General features: G+C 32.1%; 2 pseudogenes across 1 annotated transcript; both read right to left on the bottom strand.

Moving 5' to 3' along the window:
• Window positions 1–6,264: 6,264 nt before the first annotated feature.
• LOC149549347 (L-type lectin-domain containing receptor kinase IV.3 pseudogene) lies at window positions 6,265–7,139 on the bottom strand (annotated as a pseudogene).
• LOC149549346 (L-type lectin-domain containing receptor kinase VII.1 pseudogene) lies at window positions 6,265–8,681 on the bottom strand (annotated as a pseudogene). The gene has a single exon (XR_016354465.1). The product of XR_016354465.1 is annotated as an L-type lectin-domain containing receptor kinase VII.1 pseudogene (transcript).
• Window positions 8,682–22,208: the final 13,527 nt, after the last annotated feature.

Genomic DNA, 22,208 nt, shown 5'->3' with positions numbered 1-22,208 from the left:
GATGAGGAGTGGCAAATGATGAATGCTCAATTGTAGAGCTTGAGAGCATATGCTGATAGACATGTGCTCTGGTAGACGATTGTAGAGGTCATGATTCTGTGCTATGTTATATGGTTTTGGCATTTATCAAATGTTCCTGTCATTACTGGCTTCATATTTGACAATATGGTCTCATCTTTCTGAATTATATTGTATACTACATTTTGCAGGACACATTGGCATTATCCTAGGTGGTACATACAAAGCCTATGAAAGGTTTGGAAACCTTGAGGATTGAGTTTGTGAAGAAGACAGATGACACTACGTGTTATTTCTATTTTAAAAACTAAGAAAGAGCTGTCATAGGATGGTATCAATCTACACTTTAAAAGTGGGCTTTTCAATGCAAGTAGTTTTGTATCATATATTCATATTTAGAATCACTTCAGAATATTTTTTATTGAAAGTAGAGCATTATAAGTTTCTAAGTAATATCATCAAAAGATTTATCTTCTGTGTAAACCTCTTCGGTGCCATGCTCCAAGGTATTATTATATTATTAAAAGTGGACCAAATTTAAAAGGTTAACTCTCCTTCACTAGAACATTAAATGTTATATGAAAGTAGAAACATATAGTGAACATGAATATCCGAGTAAATTGATCTCAAATTGAATAAAAGATAGGTATCAAAGTTACGAGAGAGTGAAATTGTTACAAAATTAAGGCACAAAGTTGATGAGAATGGAATTCATTTATTTGTATCTGTTGGCTTAGATCCTAATTCAAAGAGAAAGCTCTGACCTTCATTAAAATACTCTTCTTGAGACATTAAATTTACACTGTCCATAATGATAAGTTTGTATACTTTTCAGATTTAATTTCCTTCTATAGCTTTCTCATCCTGATGATGGATTGTGGAGTGTGAGCCAAAATGCTGATGCAAATAGCTCTTACACAATTGAATCCCAATTCTTTGCACACTAACTCATCTTCCTTTTTTGTTATTTTACATGACTCTGCCAGCCTATAGTAGATCTGATAAGGTACAAAGACACCAATAAGTTGTGGGGATAGAATCTATATCTTCATGAGAAATTTTTTACATGTCTGTGACCCTGCCCCATATGCTTGGAACCCAATTACTAGAACAAATGAGGAAAGTAGATGAATTTGGTCATGATGCTTTCTCAAGGATGCACTGAATTGCTGAAGGGGAACAAATTCGTGACTGCGAAACATATTTGTTATAGCTTGGTTATCCCTTATTAGTCCATGACAATTGGCTTCAGTTTAACATAAGGGAGAAACACTTTAATCATATATTTAAATGTTTTCCAAAATTATCAATTGGACTTGTTTATCACAAATGAGTATAGATGTTTCCAACTGTCATGAAGAATTTTGAATGAATTCTATTAGCTTTTTACTTCTACAGTGGACATATGGCTCCTAAATACATGATGGAAGGATAGCTATTGGAGAAAGCTGATATCTTAGCTTTAGAGCCTACACTAGAAACCATTATAGGGAAAGATAGTATAGATTCATTACTAAGATAGATATTAAAGCTACATTTTTAATTTGTAGAGCTATAAAAATGGGTGTTTATTGGAACATCCATCAGTTTATGTTGGAGTCATATTGAACAATATATTTTAGTTTTGACTGTAGGTTCGAAGACATTACCAAGCACCAAGTTACTAGTTTTGGAGTAGTATCAAGGTAAACACTGGAACAACAATATGTTATTCCACATCTTCCATTCTAATTTTGTGCCTTGAACATGTATCTTCTAGATTAGGAATCACTATTTAGGTACTTTATTCTTTGCACTAGGAAGTGATTACACCATACTTTCTTACTGTCACTGAAGTAATTTTCTTGAACTAATTTTTTTGAAAAAATGTTTTCTATAATTTTAAGCTTATTTTCAGCTTCAATAATGCTAAGCAAGGGGAACTATTTCTGAAAAGGGAAAAAATTCTTTGACTAATACAAAAACAGATTAATAGATTATTGAATTTATTTGGTGGTTTATGTTCACTCGTTGATCATTTAGCTAATGCATTGAAGTTTGAAAGCAATTAACTATATGGCTAGATTTGGAGAATGCATATATGAATAATGAATATTTCTTTGAATTCAACAGGCATAAGTTATTTACCGTCACTGGTTTGTTCACAGAAGGCCATGGACTCCAATCCAGTTCACTAGGTACAGGTATAGGGTTCAGTTTGATGTAGATGTGCACAGGTGTGAGGTATGTGCACAAGAAAAATCATTTTATTAATATAGTTTTATATTGTACAATGTAAACTCTCAAAAAGTTTTAGTAGGCATCAAGTTCATTGTTCATATGCATGCTTAAAGACCATGTTAACTTAAATTAGCAGTGTGTTCCTCGTTGAAGATTCTGTAGCGTTGAAGCTCTATGTGCAGTTTCCTCTTCGGAGCATACTCAAGAGATGGTATATCTACTTCTGTCAATAAAAGGGAAGTGAAATGTTAATTGTAAAGAGTATTCATATTGCTCTGCTCTTTAAAGAATTAAATTACGCTAAACAATCATCCAAACACTAAAGAGCAACACTATATAAACAGGTTGGATTTTGGTGGGATTACAAAGCTTATGGAGGGTATCGATCGACAACATAATCATTTACGACTTTAAATTGTACAGGGAGCATACTCATTCAATTAGCTATAAACAGGGTGTGCTAAGTCTCATGAATTAGGCTATAGATCATGTCAAACTCCTCCAATGCTTGTATCCACACTACTTTGAGGATAACTACAATGGTAAAAACTCACTGCCTTTGTTTTCACAAAAAGTAAAGTTCAACGAACACCTGATCATGGAAGTAGCCATAATAATGAAGTATGTTGGATTGTTTTGATTGACTCCAGATTTCAATCTCCTTAGCAGATGTTATCCCTGGCACTGCTGCAATTGGCTTTTCAAGAGTACTTTTAGAGCCACCATCTTTCATTTGAGTTTTTCAGTTGCCTATGCAAACTAGACTTACTATTGGCGATGCAATGGATGTACTATATGAAGACGCACACAAAGTTGAACTAGATTTATTATTTTTTGAAAGCCATGGCTGCAATTCCTTAAACACTTTCGATATTTTTGTTATAATTTTAGTCTTTTTCTTCGCTCTTTTCCCTTCCTATGCAAGATATGTTGACATTTGTCAAATTTCACGTTTGCAGGCATCTTTGAGGAGTGTCAGCAATTACTGTGCACACAATACCAAGTGCCAAGTTATGATTATAAAACATATTAAAAAAATGACAATATGCTTGTAAAGGTACAAAATTTCCAGTCGACCTCCTCATAATTTATACAGCCTTAGAAACATATCAACTTTTAATTTATTTTAAAATTATGCTGTGTTGACTTACTATCTTTTTGAATTGGTCTGTTGCAATTTTGTTACTATATGATATAGACCTAATAGTCGAAGCATTCAGTTCAAGAAACAAATCTGGTAAAATGATCAAGGTATCATTATTACTCGATCAGTTCTTTGATCTATGTTAGTTTTCAAACATCTGAGAATCTCTGTTGCTAATACTAAAAGAGTATTTACACTTGGTATAGATGGCAATTTATCCAAGCAATATGGTTTCAATGCTAATCTAATACCTTATTCATACTCATTAAGCAGCAGTATAATTCTTTCTTCACCTATTGCTAATAAAGATAGCTTCACAAACATCCCTTCTCAATTACATAAGCTTGACAGGACAATTATTTGAATGTGCATATTCAAACCTTGGGTGATTGGACTAGAAAACTTGAAAATGTTTTCTCAAAGGTATAAAAAATCAAGCAATTTCCTCTTATCTTCTCTGTTTTGCCAAAATTCATCTTTAAGTTACGAATTCCTTTTCTGCATCAACTCCTTCAATGTTATAAACACTTACTCTGAATCAGATTATGTATTCTTCGCAAACAGGTTTGTGACTCTGCTATGGATGGCAAAAATTGTCTTCTGAGACCTGATCTAATTCAACAACAAAATTGTCCAAGGTAAACAGTTGTTTTATGCTTTAGCCTAAAGTTAGATGAGGGTTATACTACTGAAACCTGTTTGACAGAAAAGGGATATGTTGAATCAATATGTTGGAGCTCTTCCTGCACAATGTATTCTTCATTTCCATTGTCATTTGAATTTTCTCAAAAATTCAATAAGATTGTTTTGGTTCATCGATTAAAAAACAGATCTAGTTAGAAATTTAGAAACAATCTTATTTAAACCAATATGGATTGTAAAATTTTCATCCATAAATTTCTCTGAATCTTAATATTTCTAAAAGCTTTTTTCCTTATAAATTCTTAATGTAAACAACGTATCCACAGGCTTATCCTCCACCACCACAGGGTTATCCTCCGGTTTGGTACCCACAACAGCGTTACCCTCTAGCTGGCTATTGTCCAATTCACTAGTTTGGAATTGAAGGTCCATCGCACTTCTGACATTGTTAATCTGACATTGAAATAGCCTAGTTTCCACAGTGAGGACCTCCACTAGAGACATAATATAGAGGACATGGCTTCTGGAAGGGATGGTGAGTATTCTAATTTCTATTTTTTATTATACGCAATGGATTTATCTTTAAAAGTATTTTCAAATCTATATAGGACTAATCTAAATCTCAGTCTAAATCGGCTAGCTTTAAACCATCCCTCATCTCAAAACCCGCTGCTGGTAAGAAATAGATAATCGAAGGAATGATTGGATTAGGAAATGTCTTATTGCTTCCATATTTCATATGACACTAACAAATTATTTTCTCCATTTTTTTTAATGTAGTTGTGCTACCCTCTGTGATGTTCTATCATCGAAGAATCCTACTTTTGAATTGGGAACATAAATTTGCAAAAAGTTTTAGTAGCCATCATAAAATGAGATGATTGGATTAGGATTTATTGTTTAGCGTTTGACTTGGTATCCAGTCACTATCATTGTAATATATATTTTGATAAACAAATATGAAATTAGAGACATTGCCTCTTCGAAATTTTGAGATACTTCCACGATATCTTAACTTCACATATTTATAAAGTTTAACTTATAAGTTACATTTATACATATGGTTGTCTTTCTATGACAGTTATCTTTACCATTCATGACTGTCAACTGAATGTTGTCATCTGACATACTGTTTCAAGATTTTGATAAGTAGGAGATAATTTCCACAGCAAGTCAAATTGTGATGTGAATATCAGGATTTAACTGTGTGATTTTGAGTCAAACTCATTGACCCATGTTTCATGAGTAGTGATTCAACATGAATCCATCTCTCATGAGAATAAATGGAACACTCAGCACTCATTGGATCTAGGTGATGCTCACAAGGGTGAAGCACCGGGACTTCCCGTGCTTCACCCTTGTGAAGTCCCGGGAAGTCCCGGTGCTTCACCCTTGTGAGCATCACCTAGATCCAATGAGTGCTGAGTGTTCCATTTATTCTCATGAGAGATGGATTCATGTTGAATCACTACTCATGAAACATGGGTCAATGAGTTTGACTCAAAATCACACAGTTAAATCCTGATATTCACATCACAGTTTCTAGATTTGTTAATAAAACAAGCTTCTCCATTCACATTTTGAATAAAAGGTTTTCTCAGTCTTTTCAAAAATGACATGTATAAGATACTCTTCAAAATATAGTTTCCGACTTTTTGTTTTTCCTACAAATTCTTTTCCTATCTAAATTTAGTATTAGTTTCAAACATAATTTCTTTTCTGGTTCATTACAGCTAATATTCCTAACAATTCATATACCAGCTAGGTGAAATTAGACCGTACATTTTGGACTACATTTGAAATCACATATATACTCTCCTTTGCACATTCTTGAATATATTAACTGCTCACAGGTTCCATATACTATCCCTAAATTATTCAAATTTCTTTGTCTCATGTCAATAGGCAGGGACTCCTGCTCGCACGGAGCTCTTGTTATATTCAAAAAATTCACATGCAAACTCTTTTTAAATTCAAATTTGTCCATGGTTACATGGGTAGTGCCTCTCTCTCACATGAAGCCATAGGCATAAGTGAACACAATTATATTGTGGTAGTGGGAAGTACATGACATTAGCTCGAATCCGATAAGAACGTGAGTTTAACATGTGGCGACGAAGAGAATGTAATAGTTACATTAACAATCAAGTCAAGGAAACGAGTTGAGTGTCAAGTCAAGGAAACGATAGATTAAATAAAAGTTGAGTGTGAAGTCAAGTAAACGATGTTGACTACTTAAATAAACGATACTTTAAATAAACCCTGAGTATTTCGACATTTCACGTAATTAAACATATTCTAACGCTAAAAGCTATACTAAACAAATACTTGTTCTGTACAAATACTTGCATCCGTTAGTAGTCCAAAGTGGATGAATAGATCGATGTTACACATTGACACCACCGGACAGAGAGTTTGACTTGGAAATGAAATCGTCTGTAACGCCACTTGAATATGGCAGTTGTGTTCTTAAAGAACTGCAGACATCCAAAGAACACGGAGAGTCAAAGCCTGGCAGTGGAGCTTCTTCTAAAAGAATTTGGAGGACTTGTCTCATCATAAGCCTGCCTTCTGGCTGAGGATTAGAACAGATCAGACCCAGTTTGAGCACTCTCTCCATCTCACCTTGAACATACTGCCCACCAAGATTTGGGTCGGCTGCATCTATCAGACTGCCTCTGTCATACAACTCTCTCACCCTGTCAACCAGAACAATGCCATCAGATTGAAGGGAGAGATCAACTGGTCTCCTCCCGCATGCAACCTCCAACATAAATATACCAAAACTGAACACATCTGTGGCGGGACTCGCCTTTCCTGTTTCTACGAATTCTGGTGCAATGTACCCCAGCGTTCCTACCACGCGAGTGGTGTGCAAGTTTCCGTTATGCTCGTACCGACGGGCAAGACCGAAATCTCCCAACTTCCCATTCAGCTCTGAGTCTAGCAGAACATTGCTGGACTTGATGTCTCTGTGCACTACGCATTGCTCCCACTCGTCGTGAAGATACAGCAAACCTGCAGTCACATCTCTCATCACTCTGTACCTCTGATCCCACTTTAGCATCTTCTTTGGGTTTCCAAATATCATCTTGTCCAGGCTACCATTTGCCATGTAGTCATAAACTATGAACAGCTGCTTTTCCCGCCTGCAGAAACCTCTGATCTGCACAAGATTTCAATGTTGAAGGCGACCAAGACTCGAGATTTCTGCTACGAATTCCTTCACCCCATCATCTGTTTCTTGAAGGATACATTTCACCGCTACTTGGAGGCCGGTTGTGGGAAGAACTCCTTTGTATACCCTACCAAAGCCCCCGGATCCCAAAAGCTGTTCCTCTCTGAAACCCCTGGTTGCAATATGTAGGTCTTTGTACTTAAACCTGTGAGGCCAATACTCCATCTCCCATTCTTCAATAAGATCTCTGTACCTATTTCGCTTCCACCGCACAAGTAGGGTTGCTACAACTACAAGGACCAGGACCAGAACAACGCAAGCTGTACTGGTGCCAGCTATCAATCTGGAGTTTGAGCTCCTTGATTTCCTGCGTACAAAGGATGGAAGAGAAGACGTATTCAGGGACGGGGCAAAGCTTCCGTTTGTAGCAAAGCTCCAGGCCAGGATGTGATTCTCTTCATAAATGGTTCCCGAAGCCGCTGAGAAACCAACGTACATCTCTTGCTCAAAAACGTTGGACAGGGATATATTTTTCATATGTAACAGAGGTTTCTGTGGGCGATCAAGACCAGCTTCCGCAATGGTGACTTTGAGCTCCTTCTGAAGATGATCATAGTCAATCCAAGCTTGAATATTATGTCCGCTACGGAGATCCAATTCGTGGAATTGGGTGTTGTTAATCCAGAAGCCTGCAGGTGTAGAGTTCACAGATCTGAGGTCGTTGAGATCCACACCAACGTGATTGTCGTTGATATCCCCAAGTTCCAAGTTCTTGTATGTGTCGAACTCAACTGCAAACAGATGATTCGAGGCATCTCCCATGTCAGATAAATTGCTAATCAAGCCAAGATAGGGACCCGGCAAAAATCCCTCTGGAGACTTGGTGGGCGTCATAATGAACGCCATCCCAAACCCAGATTGTGAAGCAGGAGAAGGAACAATACTAAACACAAAAGTTGTGCTAAAAGAGAAAGTCGAATTCAGATCTTTCATATGCACAGGATGTGGATAGAAAGCGCGGCCAATAGTATATGGAGTTGGTTGAGTAAGGGAGATTGCATTGGACTCCACTCTAGCATTACCGAAGAATTGGAGGCTAGACGCACTGAATTGGCTGAAGACAAAATGTGTGTGGGCTTGGGCAATAAGCGAGGTGTGGAGGAGGAAAAGTACAGAGACCATGACGCGCGCGCCTTCCAATGTCAATATCCTCATGTTGGAACATAACGAGCAGTGTATATCAAAAAGCATTGGACAACTTTAGAGAGATCTCCAACAGGTTTAAATAATTCTTTCCATAGAAAGCAAAATTGAGCTTGAAATGCACCTATGAAAGAGGGAAAAAATACATAAACCCAGCTGACAAATTGATCCAGATTTACCTTTCTGTGTATTCCAGAGTTTCCATTTCTTTTTAGTGTTTTCGCTTCTCACGCCTCTAAAACAATACAAGAAAGCTCTCCGGTTATTGGTATAGAAACAGAGTGCAGCAAAGGATACAAAAGTAAATGAAATATACATAAAAAACATAGTGATATTTACATGGATTCAAAGTCAATTAAGAGCCCGCGTACCCGTGTATAATACGTAATAGTGTGGGCAAAATAATTCATTATTTTTGTGATATTTAGATGGAGTCAAAGTCAATTAAGAGCCCGCGTGCCCGTGTATAATACGTAATAGTGTGGGCAAAATAATTCATTATTTTTACCACTTGGCTAGATTTTGACTAGTTATATGGAGTTAGGGAAGAGGATCTAATAGTTGAACGGGGTCTAATAATATAGAGTCCAATCTTGCAACACATTTTTACTATATATTGTAATCAATTGATCTATTTCTAAATATAAAAAAACCTAAATGTCGATAAAAAATATACCAATACTTGAACACATGAAAACTTATAAATGCTATAGAAAAAATAAATATATGAATTCATTAATGAGTGAAATAAATAACCTTTTGTCTCAAATAAAATATCATAGCTATTTCATATATGTGTGTCACTCAAAACATAATATGCTCAATTACATAAACATTGATATCTTAGTGTACAAATACTACTCTTATGTGTACAACTATTGGGGTGGCAATTTATATGCATAGAGTAAATCATATCAATACTATGTCTCATCACAAATATAAAAGGCAAATACTAATAAATGCATTATATTTTCTTGTGAAATGTGTGAGATTGTCAAAAACTTTTAGTGTTCAACTAATGGTCCTTTTGTGTTGGTTATAGGTTGTATTTTATATCATAATGTGTTATTTTTATAAAAACAAATAATTTTATTTTGTTGAAGTATTTGTCATTTTGTGTTATATACAAAAGTTATATATAATAAATATTTATGATTAATAATAATTATTTGGTCCATTTAAGTTACATATATGTTACATTTTATATAATTATACAATATTCTGTTAAGAACAAATGATAATTTAAAATTCAATTATTAGATATTTTTATATTAAACTTTAGTTGAATGTTTAAAAAGTTAAGTTTTGGACACATCTCACTAGGTGCACTATTTTAATGAGTTGTGTGATGAGTCACAACTTCAAACCTTAGTTGTAGGTAATTCAATGTCCATTTTACATTTCTAAAAAAAATGAAGGTTTTATGATATCCCATGTAGCAGCTACATGTTGATGAAGTTGCCCCTCATGACTATTGGTTCTTCTCCCCTATTAGTGAGTTCATTGAACTGATGTTAGATGTAGATAAATGCTCACACAACATGGTATAGACATTTTTCCTTATTAATTTTCTCAACTACCTGCATGTCGTACACAAATTATTGAAGTTGCTTTGCCTAACAGCCTTGGCTAGACATTTCCTTACTATATCTCGTCATCTTACGAGTCCTTTCTATTTTATACGTGATTCCTCTTAGTACTAACTAGTAATTGTACATATGGGTGCAAGCCAGTGGCTAACTAGCCGACTGGATTCCTTCTATTGTAATTTCTTCATTAAATAAAAATAGAAAATCAATGTCAAACATTTTTAAAATTGTTTATTAAATCGTTAAAATACTAAAGTCTACAGGTTGGATAGACATTTCCTAACTGCAATGGGTACCTAGAAGATATGTGAATTTAAAATTGAAATAAAAGAAGATACATATATTATCCATGTTAGTATTATCTCATATTATGGATAGTACAGATGTGAACAATGTTTAATGAGTTTACTTAATTATGATAATTAGAAGAATTTAAAGAAAAAGTAGGAATGAGAAAACTATCTATGGACAATCTAAGAAAGGGACATTATGAATCAAAAATAAACTTGGAATATAAATTCTTAGATTTATAAAATTTATCTATTTCATAAGCACGTAGAATGCTTTCCACACAATGTGTTTGTTGAAAGAACATCTAAAACTTGTATAATCATGCATTCCCAAAACAAATAAATGAAATAAATATGAGATTGTTCAACACATGGCCACTGTTTTTAAATTTTTCTAATAGTTTGAGTTGTCTCCATTTGCTAATTTCTTCCACATCCTAGCATATTTTATCGTATCATTTTCTTGCATCTTGAAAATTCTTTAATATTCTTTGTGACTAGTTGCATCATCAACAACACTATAATCGTCTGATGGGACTCATTTAGATATGGTATATCTTCAACCAATGTTCACTAGAGAAGAACAATTACACATTTTTTTCTATATGATTGACATGAATACAAAATACTTACAAACATCATTTGATGCTTATAAAGATAATGATGCTTCTTAGTTAAACATTTTTCTTGTGAATATCAAAATTCCTTGTGGCCATTATGGAGTATTGTCATCAACCATCCCACATCTTTTCATCATTACTCACTTTATTGAGAGCATTGTTATTGCTTGTGATTATGGACTACAATGGAATGGATTCTCTTTATCTACCTTCACTTTTCTTGAGTGTCTTTTCTCTCCTTTTTGTCTTACTAAGAAGGTAAATGTGAAATGAAATTTTAAAAAATTAAGAAGCTAATTAATTTTTTAAGAATTAAATTACTAAATATTTATACATGACAAACTTTTATTTTTATATTTTAGGTATATGGTGTGATAGTTGAATGACACATGTTAATTTAAAGGGTGATAATGTCTAATAAAAAAATAAAGAAAAATAATAATCTTCACTTAAAAGTGTGTTTGATTGAATTAAAGTAATAGAGAATTTAGGATTATTAATATGGAAGGTTCACTATCAATTTACTTCCATTTTATTTTATCTATTGATCTTTGTTTTGTTTAAAATTGTAGTCATTGATCTAATGATCTTTGATTTGAACAATGAGTAGTCAAAAAAAAGTCCTAAACTTTAAAAAGTTTAGCCTTTTTGTTTAATACATGTTCATGGAGATCCAAACATGGTTGAAAAGATAATTAGGCTCTAACACTAACATGCTTATTTTATGTAATAGATAAAAGGGGACAAGGAGAAATAGAATTTATAATTATAATTTATTACTATGTATATCGCACATATATTTAACATTTTAAACATGTGGAATTGACATCCAAAATGGTTCAATTTTATTTTCAAATTATTGTGTTTGAGCCTTTAATATAATTTCTAAAAGAATTATTAGCATACATTCAATGATTACACACACACACACACACACCAAAAAAAAAAAGCTAAAATATGCCATAATAATTAGATGATGACATATAGAAAAATATTTTACAAAGTTTTAAAACAATTATTAAATCATAGATTTATGGAACTATTATGTGTTTTAGGGTATTTTAGAAATTTTATAACACAAAAGTATTCACTCTCATTTTTTGTAGTTGCTGTAATATATTGACTATTTTAACTAAATATTTTACCATTGTAGTTTTTATGGACACTTTTCTTTACAATTTAACCCTGGTTGTTTACTACTATGGTTTTTCATAAATATTTTTCTTGATAAATACATTTTGATAAGGGCAAGGATCCAAATATGCAAGAGTAAACTTTTTTTTGAAAAAACATGTCACTTTTTCTTAATTCAATATATAGTAATCAAAATTATAAAATTTGAAATTCAACAACACATATTTTTGAAAAAACTCAAATTATTTCAATTTAAAATCTATACAATATTTATATTATATTAAAAAATAATACATGTACTCTATATAAACAATGACTGAATCTCATTTCATTTTAAAATCACATTTAACAATCTAAAAAACATAATATTATTTTATGCAACTTTCCCACTCGATATAGCCTGCAACTCTAGTTCATGCCTTCATTGCAATATTGTGACCTTGTTAGTACCTCCAACCATTGAGAATGTAGCCTTTTGCTAATTTGTCTGACACTAATCCACCTCACCCACGACCCACAAAAGGAAAAAGACCCACAATGCAAGACTGAATCAAGAACTGACAATTGGACTCTGGTTTGACAACTCTAATAGTTGTAAAAAAGAAGGCCCACTCTAGACATGTCACATGACATTGCTTTGTCACTATGACAAAAGAGACTGTAGTTTCTTATAGTTATAAACTGATGACCCTCGATCCTTCTTGATTTGACAGTGGATAAAACATGGGCATGTAAAGAAATTCAATTGTGCATTATTTAGGAAAAGATATAACCTAAGGTTTAAAAGATTTATTTTGTCTACCCTAATTTGAATATTCAAATACATGTGACCGTTATACTATTTAAATTCAAATATTCCAACTTTGGCGAAAGGGCGAAATTAGCCAATAGTATAATTAGCAAATAAATCTAACAATGGAAGGCTTTTGAAAAATGTCATAGATCTAATTTCTTGGCAAATGGATTTTGAAGTAGATGCAATTTTCTTAATGATTGTACTAAGCTTCAATGTCCCTATAGAAATAGGAAGAGTAGGATTTTCATGAATGAGGTCGACATGTACTATCTATAGTTCAAATTGCATGTAAATTTTATGAACAAAATTGGATATTTAAATGTAATAACTAACAATGAAGCTAATTCATTGAAATAAACTTTGAAAGTGTGCAAATAATGCATATTCAACTAATTTGATCATTGTTGAATTTCAAATAAATATTCTTGTGAATATATATAACAAATACTTGTGGTCGTGGCTATATATCATTCAAAAACCAAACCAAAAGCATTCAAGTTGATAGATTGCACCTATTTGAAGAGGTTGTCCTAGAAAATTCCCTTTGTTGGAAAAAAAACTAAAATGCACATTAACTATCAATGCATGTAGATTTTTAACATTATGCAATGATAACATGTATCGGGGAAAAGATGATTTTAATTAAACAACCCTTTTTCAAACTTGGATCCAACAAATCTTCCAAGATTTCAATTTAAAATATATTGTAGATGATTTTATGGTATATTTAAACTGAAAACAAAGAGAAAGATGAAAATGATAATTAATTTGAGACAAATGAATGAATATAAAGGCATACTACTATTGATGCCAATACAATATATAAAATAACTACACTTCTATATAAGAGAAGCCTAACATTGTCAAAAACTACAAGTTGAAACTTTGAAATAATATTATTAGAAATAGAAGGAAATAGTAAAAGAGCAAAAAAAAAAAAAAGGTATTTGCTTCAACCCATTTATTTAATATGACCCACATGGATGTTGCAAAAATTGAACTGAATGACCTCATCTGGTCAAGACTCTAATAGAACTTGATGTAACTAAAATGCACAACTTTTTAAAAAGATCATGAATAGTTATGAGTAGAGTTCATAATAGTTACATATATTTTCAATAGAACATGAACCAAGGTAAGTAGAACCCAATAAATAATAGGAAACAAGTTAACACAAACTTACCTTAGACGTGAGTTCTATTAAAGATGGATATGCAACAATCTCTAATATATGGTAAGAGCATCCAGAAACTATGGATATCCTATAAATACACTTCAAGAGCACAAAATTCAAAGGTTGACTATACAATACAAAATAAAAAGTGTTTGGTATTAGAAGATATTCCACATTTTGAACAAGAAATGATGCTACAAGGTTTTTCTATCCACATTCATGTATCCCTAGCAAAAGAAAATTATAAAACCCTATTTTTTAAATAATAAATACTCTAATTATGTTCAAATAAATATTACAGTAAAAAAGAAATGTTCCATCCAAATATCAATTTACATTTCATGAATAAGAAGTCTAAGAAATGACTGAAAAAATAATGAAATGAATTAAATTCACAAACAATATTATTCATTCAAAAAGTAATTAGATGGAATTTCATGAAACAAATGCTTAGCAACCTTGAATGGTATATTATCCAACACAATGAAGTACTTTTGAATAAATAGGAAAGTGCAAAGTAAAATATTTTTTGAATAAAAATATGAGAAATGATAAACTTGTAGTTTGAAGAAATTCATGTACTTTAAAGCACAAGTATGTCAACTCATCTTTCTATTAGCTCTTAAAATCTGAAATTACATATTGATAAGTGAAATGGCATATTGATGCACTGATTTAAATTCTCCTATTACAAAACTTATTGTTTTACAAGTATTAGGCATTGATAGTTCACAACTTCATATTAAATCTGTCATTCTAAGAATATCTTTTATACCTAATAACGTAACCATGTCTTCTTCAGTAAGGCCTACATTTTGAAACTTTTGAATAAGAGTTGGACCATTTGAAGTAGGAGTTGGTATGCTCATATTTTCTAGTGCTTTGTTGGATATTTTGTTGTCCCTTCTTCTCAATTGCACTTATCAGATTGGTCCTCCTATCTCCCAAAGAAAAAGAAGAAAACATGATCTCTTGATTATAACTAATAATTTTTAGTTTGTAAATTGTCTTATTGTCATGGGAATGATGACTATGGAGACTTCTTAAATTCATGAAATAATGTTCCATCTCCATCTCCATCTCCATTGCACTCATATCTATATTTACTTAAATTTGTATCTTTGTTTGTATTTATCTCCATATATTTATATAAAGGTTTTATCATTTATTTATGAGAAACTAATGATCCAATGAAAACATTAATGACAAACTTCATTACTATCGATTTAGTATTGATTTCTTAGATATAAATTAGGCTCATTTAACTACAAATATAATTTTATAATTACCTTATTTCAACTAAAAGTTATTGTATTTAAAATTGGCATAATTGTTTAGCTATCTATTGATAAGAAAAGAGAGATCTTAATTTATTTTTGAAAGGAGCATCATTTTCCCCCTATTGGATTTGAGAAAATGACCAATCACCATTAGTTGTACTATCCTTATCTATTTTTGTATCGTCTCTTTCCTAATGAGATTGATTATCATCATATTCAAAAATCCTTTTCTCAAGAGAATCCTCTTAATGATCACCTAAACAAATTAATAGATTTATCATTAAATTAGTTCTTGACTCTCCAACTAATTCTTATGTTTGTGGATCCTCAATGATCAACCATGTGTGCTTCTCAATATGATCTCTCTTTAAACTTCAGGGCTCCTCTTGCTCACCAGACATCATGTTGGTCATTTTATTGAATTATTTAGTCATAGGATGAACATCTTCCTCATTATCATTCAAACTACTAATCTCAACTTGTGAAACTGCCTTATTACTATTGAAGTCTCCCTTTGATCCTTTAGCTTCCAATTGATTTCCCTCAACATTAGTTAGATGTTTAGTTTCCTTTTTCTCTAGACCTTCTTGGATATCTTCAATTTTTTCTTATTTCATAGGACAATCTTCAGCCCAATGAGCTTGTTTTCTACAATGAAAATCAGAAAAGGGGATAGATTTCAACTCAATGGTTTGTGACCAAGCCTCAAGTTTAGAATTAATAAAAACATTCCATAGTAAATCAGCCAATTATTTAATATTGACAAAAATGCAAGCATAAACTGACATCTTCCTTATAGGCATCATGGAATCCATAGATAACAAATCCCCAAATTAGGTTGCTACACCTCAAAAATTCTCCTCATCGCAAAATTCTAAAGGTAAGCCAAGCAGTAAATTGTGAAGCAAGTCAAGGGAAGAAAATCTTGGTTCTCATTTTCTAAGTGTGTGATTGAGCAATTGTTGAAGTCCCTCCAGCAAGAATAAAAAGAGAATATGCATGAGAAGATACAAGAAATAAAAGCCTTTTTCCATAGTTAAGACATTAATCTACCCCCTTTTTTTCACTTGTAGAGCACCCAAGCATGAACAAACTCAAAGTTCTAATGAGGACTCTAGTACATTTACCAATACATTGCACACCAAGGTATGCTTTCTAGTTTTAATTATTTTACGATAAACAAGATATTTTATAGTGAATTCAAAGTTTCTACACTTTTTAACTAGAGTTGATTTCTCTTTCATCTTCAAATATTTTCTTTAGTCTCTATCTTATTATTAGTTGCATAGCTGATTTGAAACTATCACTTCTCTATTAAGACCTTGGTTGCACATGACGAGAATTAGTTGAGTTTCTTATCAAATGATTTGATCCACTACAAAAATATATGCAAAAATAGGGCAATTTTTTTCTCAACTAGCTTTCCACACCTCTTCAATATATCGATTGCAAACCATGGTAAAATTGCAAGTTTTAATTAATTTATTGAAAAGTCATAGAATTGATAGTAGGTTTGGAGTTTCTATACTTAATAATATAGGGTATAGTCATATTTTTGTTTCAAATATTTTGAACTTAGTATTTTTTATATCCTTGTAAGTAGTTGCATGGATGATTTAAAATAATAAGTTCTCTAGTGAAACTCTCGTTGCATAAAAAAATGGCTAAGTTTCTTATCAATTGACCTTATGTACCATAAAAATAGATGAAAAAACATAAATAAATTATTTTTCTCAATTGAATTTGTACACATCTTTGGCATATCCATTGCACAATAAGGTACAATCGCTAGTTTTAATCAATTTATGAAAAATGTTATACAATTGATAGTAAATTTGAAGTTTCTACACTAACTCATTTGGATCCTAGTCATCTTTTAGCTTTCAGGGTTTTGTAATAATAGTCTTGTTTGAATACATATAACTGTTGAATAGTTCATTTGAAGTTATCACTTATCCAATGAGATCTTAATTGCACACGAAAAATGGTTGAATTTCTTATCAATTGATCTCATGTAGTAGAAAAATATATTCAAATATTATAAGCCAAACATTTCTTATTTGACTCTCCATGAATTCTATGGTGTATCCATTGCACACCAACGTAAACTTCCTAGTTTTTATTTAATTTATGCAAAAATAGATAGTTGATAGTGAATTTGAGTTTTGAATTTTAAAAGAGGAAAAAATAGAATTGAACCTACTTCTCTAATGGTGAGCTCTAATTAAACTTTGATGTTACTACAAAGAAATCCTAAATATTTGCACCTTTGGGATATCCCAATCAACATACCCACTAGAATTTTTGTATCAATTATATAGGAGACAAGGACTAGCAGTCATGAGGGCCAACTTTGTCAACATGTAGCCGCTACATGGGATATTGTAAGACCTTTTTTTTTTTTTTTTTTTTTTTTTTTCTAGAAATGTAAAATGGACATTGAACTACCTACAACTAATGTTTGAAGGTGTGACTCATCATACAACTCGTTAAATAGAACACCTACTAAAATGTGTCCTAGAAATGACTTTTTAAACATTTGACCAAAGCTCAATTTAAAAATCTCTAATAATTTAATTTTAAAATATCATTTGTTGTTAATAATATATTGTATAACTATATGAAATGTAACATATATGCAACTTAAATGGACCAAATAGTTATTACTAATCATAAATATTTGTTATATATAACTTTTATATTAAACACAAGGACAAATACTTCAACACAAAAAATTAAAATTAAAAAAATTGTTGTTATAAAAATAACACATTATTATATAAAATACAACCTATATCCAACACAAAGGGACAAGTAGCTGAACACTAAATTTATTTGACAATCGCACAAATTTATAGGAAAATACAAGACATTTATTAGTATTCATCTTTTATATTTGTGATGAGACACTATTATTAATATGATTTACTCTATGCATATACATTTCTATCCCAATAATTGTACACATAAGAATAGTATTTATAGACTAAGATATCAATGTTTATTTAAGTGAGCATCTTATTTTATTAAGTGAGCATATTACTTTATAAGTGGCACACATATATTAGATAGCTATGATATTTTGTTTGAGACAAAAAGTTTATTTCACTTATTAATGAATTTATTTATTTTCTATAACATTTATAAGTTTTCATGTGTTCAAGTATCGGTCTATTTTTAATCATCGTTTAATTTTTTTAATTTACAAATAGATCAATTAATTCCAATATATAGTAAAATGTGTTACAAGATTTTATTATATATTCACAAGAGGGTAATTGACTATTGAACCCCACTCAACTGTTGGTTCCTTTCCCTAAAAATTGAATTTCCATTGAATTAGTCCAACATAAATATTGATTGAACTTGTACAATGAACAATGTAAAGAAGCTTCAAGAATGAAAATAATACTTTAAGCCTCTTAATTATTAATACTCAAAATTTAATCAAAACCTCAACTACTACTTTGAATTTTTATTAATTGTAAAAATTTGGTATGTTAATGTTTTTTCAATTATTAGTCTCGGCCTTTAAAAAGGCAGAGACTATTGTTTTCGGCTTGATTAAGAACATTAGCCGTCGATTGTTATGGCAAGAAAATATAACATATTATATAGTTTAGACTGTTCATATGCCTTATTTCCAATTTTTGTGGATTATTTTCTTTTTTTCTATTGGACAGTTGATTTTTTCCAGTGGTTTAATTATTTTTCTGTGTTGAAAATTAAGGGAAAAAAAAAAGGGTGCAGTAAAGAGATGGGGCCAAATTTTCAGGCCAGAACAGGTGCCGTCTTCGTGTGCATGTAGGAGGGCAGAAGAGCTATCACGCTTGTGCAGAGGACAGGGTTTAACTAGGCCATTAAATCATCGGCCTGGCTTCTGTGGATGCAGCGGGTTAAATATTTGATGTGTCTTTAATTGATGGTTGCCAGTTCTAGAGCATTCAGTGGTGATTTTCAGTGTTTTGTCTCCGTCTGTGGAGAGGAAGCGAAAGGTAAATTTTCCTGGTATTTCTCATTATTTTTGGTGGCTTCTGTACATTTCATGCAGTGAGGAGGTCAGGGTTTGGATTCTGGTAGCATTCATACAGTAGGTTAGAATTTCATGTTTACCTAATTAAATTTCTCGTGAGCTATTTCGTTTTGAAGGTAAGCCAAATGGTAGTTTACCTTTTTCGAGTCTGACGATTTTAAACCAAATCAAGGTCTATCCATGAAAAATCTTGAGATTTACCAGGATTAGGTTTATTTGGGATGTCTTTCTCAGAGCTTGCTATGAAATGGGGGTTTTTCCTTAAAGGGAAATGGACCCAATACAAGATCTGTGTCTGGAATTCTACTACTCAATTGTCAAACCTTCTTGCTGGTTCCTGTATCACAAATTGAAATGACCAACTCAGTATGTCCCATAGCATGGTGCGCCTTTCTCTCCATGAGTTGTTGCTGGAAATATTTTTTATCACACACTCTTCATATACCACAAGGGAGATAAATACATAGGAAGGCCTTGAACGATACTCAATTGACCCATAACCTGCTTAATTCTGAAATTCTATTGCCTTTGCTCAGGGAGGTTCTTGGGATTAGATGCAATTTCCTCACTCAAATTGCTTGACCTTCTACCAATATTACAAGTCTTAAGCTGGTGGAGTTTTTTTCAAATATTGGTAGCATGACCGATGCTTGAACATGATCTAATGGTTGTAAGTTTTAATCTAGCTACCTTAGCACATTCACGTATGGCCTGGGTGCTAATAGTTTCTTCTTTCTTCTTTTTCTATTGTAGCTAGCTATTCAGGATTGGATTGAACTCTTCTTTCGTTTATGGTAAGCTAGCTATAATCAGATAAAATTTGGTTATTTGAGGACACCGACATTGTTTTATTCCTTTGTCTCTTTTAGCTAGTCTTTAAACTCGAGTGTCTTACTAAATACTGGTTAGCATTTGAATCGCAAGACATTCTTGTTTAAAAAGTGTAGTTAGCCCCAATTCTGAATTAATAGAGAATAGAAAATGTATGCCTTTTTTTTAATGTATTTTGTTAATACTAAATCCATAAATTGCAGGGAAAGAATTTCAGCAGCGACAGCTCAGGAAGATCATGGACCACATTTTTGATTGTTTTGCTGCAGAAAATGACCAAATGACTATAGATCAACTATATATTGTTGTTCTTTTGGTTTTCAAGTAGGATTCATTTATCCTATCCGAAAAGCTAGTTGAATACTCTTCTCAGAGAATCAAGGGATATTTTCTGTGTTGATCAAAAACTTTTTATTGGGATAGTATAATTATTTTGACTCTTTTCAGTACTTCCTGAATCAATACCTGTTCCTTTTTTAAATTTATGATTTGTTCTTGATGGGCCTGTGATTTTTTTGGTACTGATTTAAATAGTGACATCAACAAACATTTTCTTGGCCCTCACAATGATCCACCATCAAAGGATGAAGTAGAAGAGATGATACAGGTTAGTTCATCTTGCTGTGTTTTCTTTTAATTCCTTGAATACTAAACAGTTTCTATAGTGTATGGGAACAGGTTGTAAAGAGAATCTCCATGGGCCAGATCTTTACAATTAAATAATTTCCTAAAGTTGTGATGTGTTCGTAATCAGCCCTCAGCTTTTCCTATAGAAACTTCTGTTAACTTTTTGAGTTTCTTAGGTTGTTAATGAAATGTCTCAATTTATACAGTTTTATGGTTGTCTCTCTATCATAGTTGTCTTTACCATTCATGACTGTCAACTGAATGTTGTCATCTCACATACTGTTTCTAGATTTGCTAATAAAACAAGCTTCTCCATTCATATTTTCAATAAAAAGTTTTCTCAGTCTTCAAAGTACAACACTTTAAAAAATGACATGTATAAGATACTCTATTCAAAATATAGTTTCCAACTTTCCTTAAATTTAGTATTAGTTTCCAACATCATTTCTTTTGTTTTATTTTCTTGAGCAGATGTCTTTGCTGTCCATGTGGGTATTGTATTTTTCCCTACTCTGTGGTCTTCTGTAGAATTGTATCAAGTCCTAAGACCTTCAATTCCAAGCTAGTGAATTGGCCTATTTTGAAAGGAGGCTATGAGTTTGGAGCTTAGTGCTGGTCTGTGATAGCAATGGATGTAAAAGTATAAATTTGTGGTTCTCATACTAAATGTTAGGATTCTTCTTTGTTTTTGTTGTTCTCATGTGTTTTACCCAAAGAAGAATATAGATATGAAGATCAAACTCAGGGCTTCAAGTATCAATCGATCTAACTTGTATGAAGTAGTGTATTCTGAAGTGCCATAGACCTGCTTTTGATCATCTATGGATATTTATAAAATTTATGATTTCTTTTTCTTTATGAAGATGATTAGATTAATAGTAAACTATTTGTTTAGAGTGTATGCCAACAGCCTGTAAAATTTTTTTTCATCAAACTGAACAAATTAATAGTCACCCTTAAATCATTTTTCCTTGATCATTGCTTTGTAAGAAATGGTAAGAAAAAACATTCACACAAAAGAAAAAAAATATCATAATGCAGAAAAAAAAAAAGGATACTTTGAGACCAGTTCAACATTAAAAATCCATTTGTTGAAACTTGATACAATTCAGTTAGCGATAATTAGATCTATCCGAAATCACTTCATAGTATTAAATTGGTTACCTCATATACTAGATTAAATGTACTCTTGCTGATAGTTTATATTATCGCCTTGCTGCCTAACATACCTATGATCTACTGGTATGACAAATAATGAAAACTATGAAAGGACTATGCTGTTTTATATGATATAGCAAAATATTATCTGAGTTAGTTTTTTAAAGCTGATTGTTGATGCTCCAAACTCTATCTTGCAATGCTCGATGAAACTTAAGACTAGCCCCAAGGAACAACGTTGGATGGGACAATCAAGTGGGACTCATAATCA

The sequence above is a fragment of the Cupressus sempervirens genome, chromosome 7 (assembly GCF_028749045.1).
Source record: "Cupressus sempervirens isolate cs-2001-9-10 chromosome 7, ASM2874904v1, whole genome shotgun sequence".
Lineage (NCBI taxonomy): Eukaryota > Viridiplantae > Streptophyta > Pinopsida > Cupressales > Cupressaceae > Cupressus > Cupressus sempervirens.
This window is presented reverse-complemented; position numbering and strand designations above follow the sequence as displayed.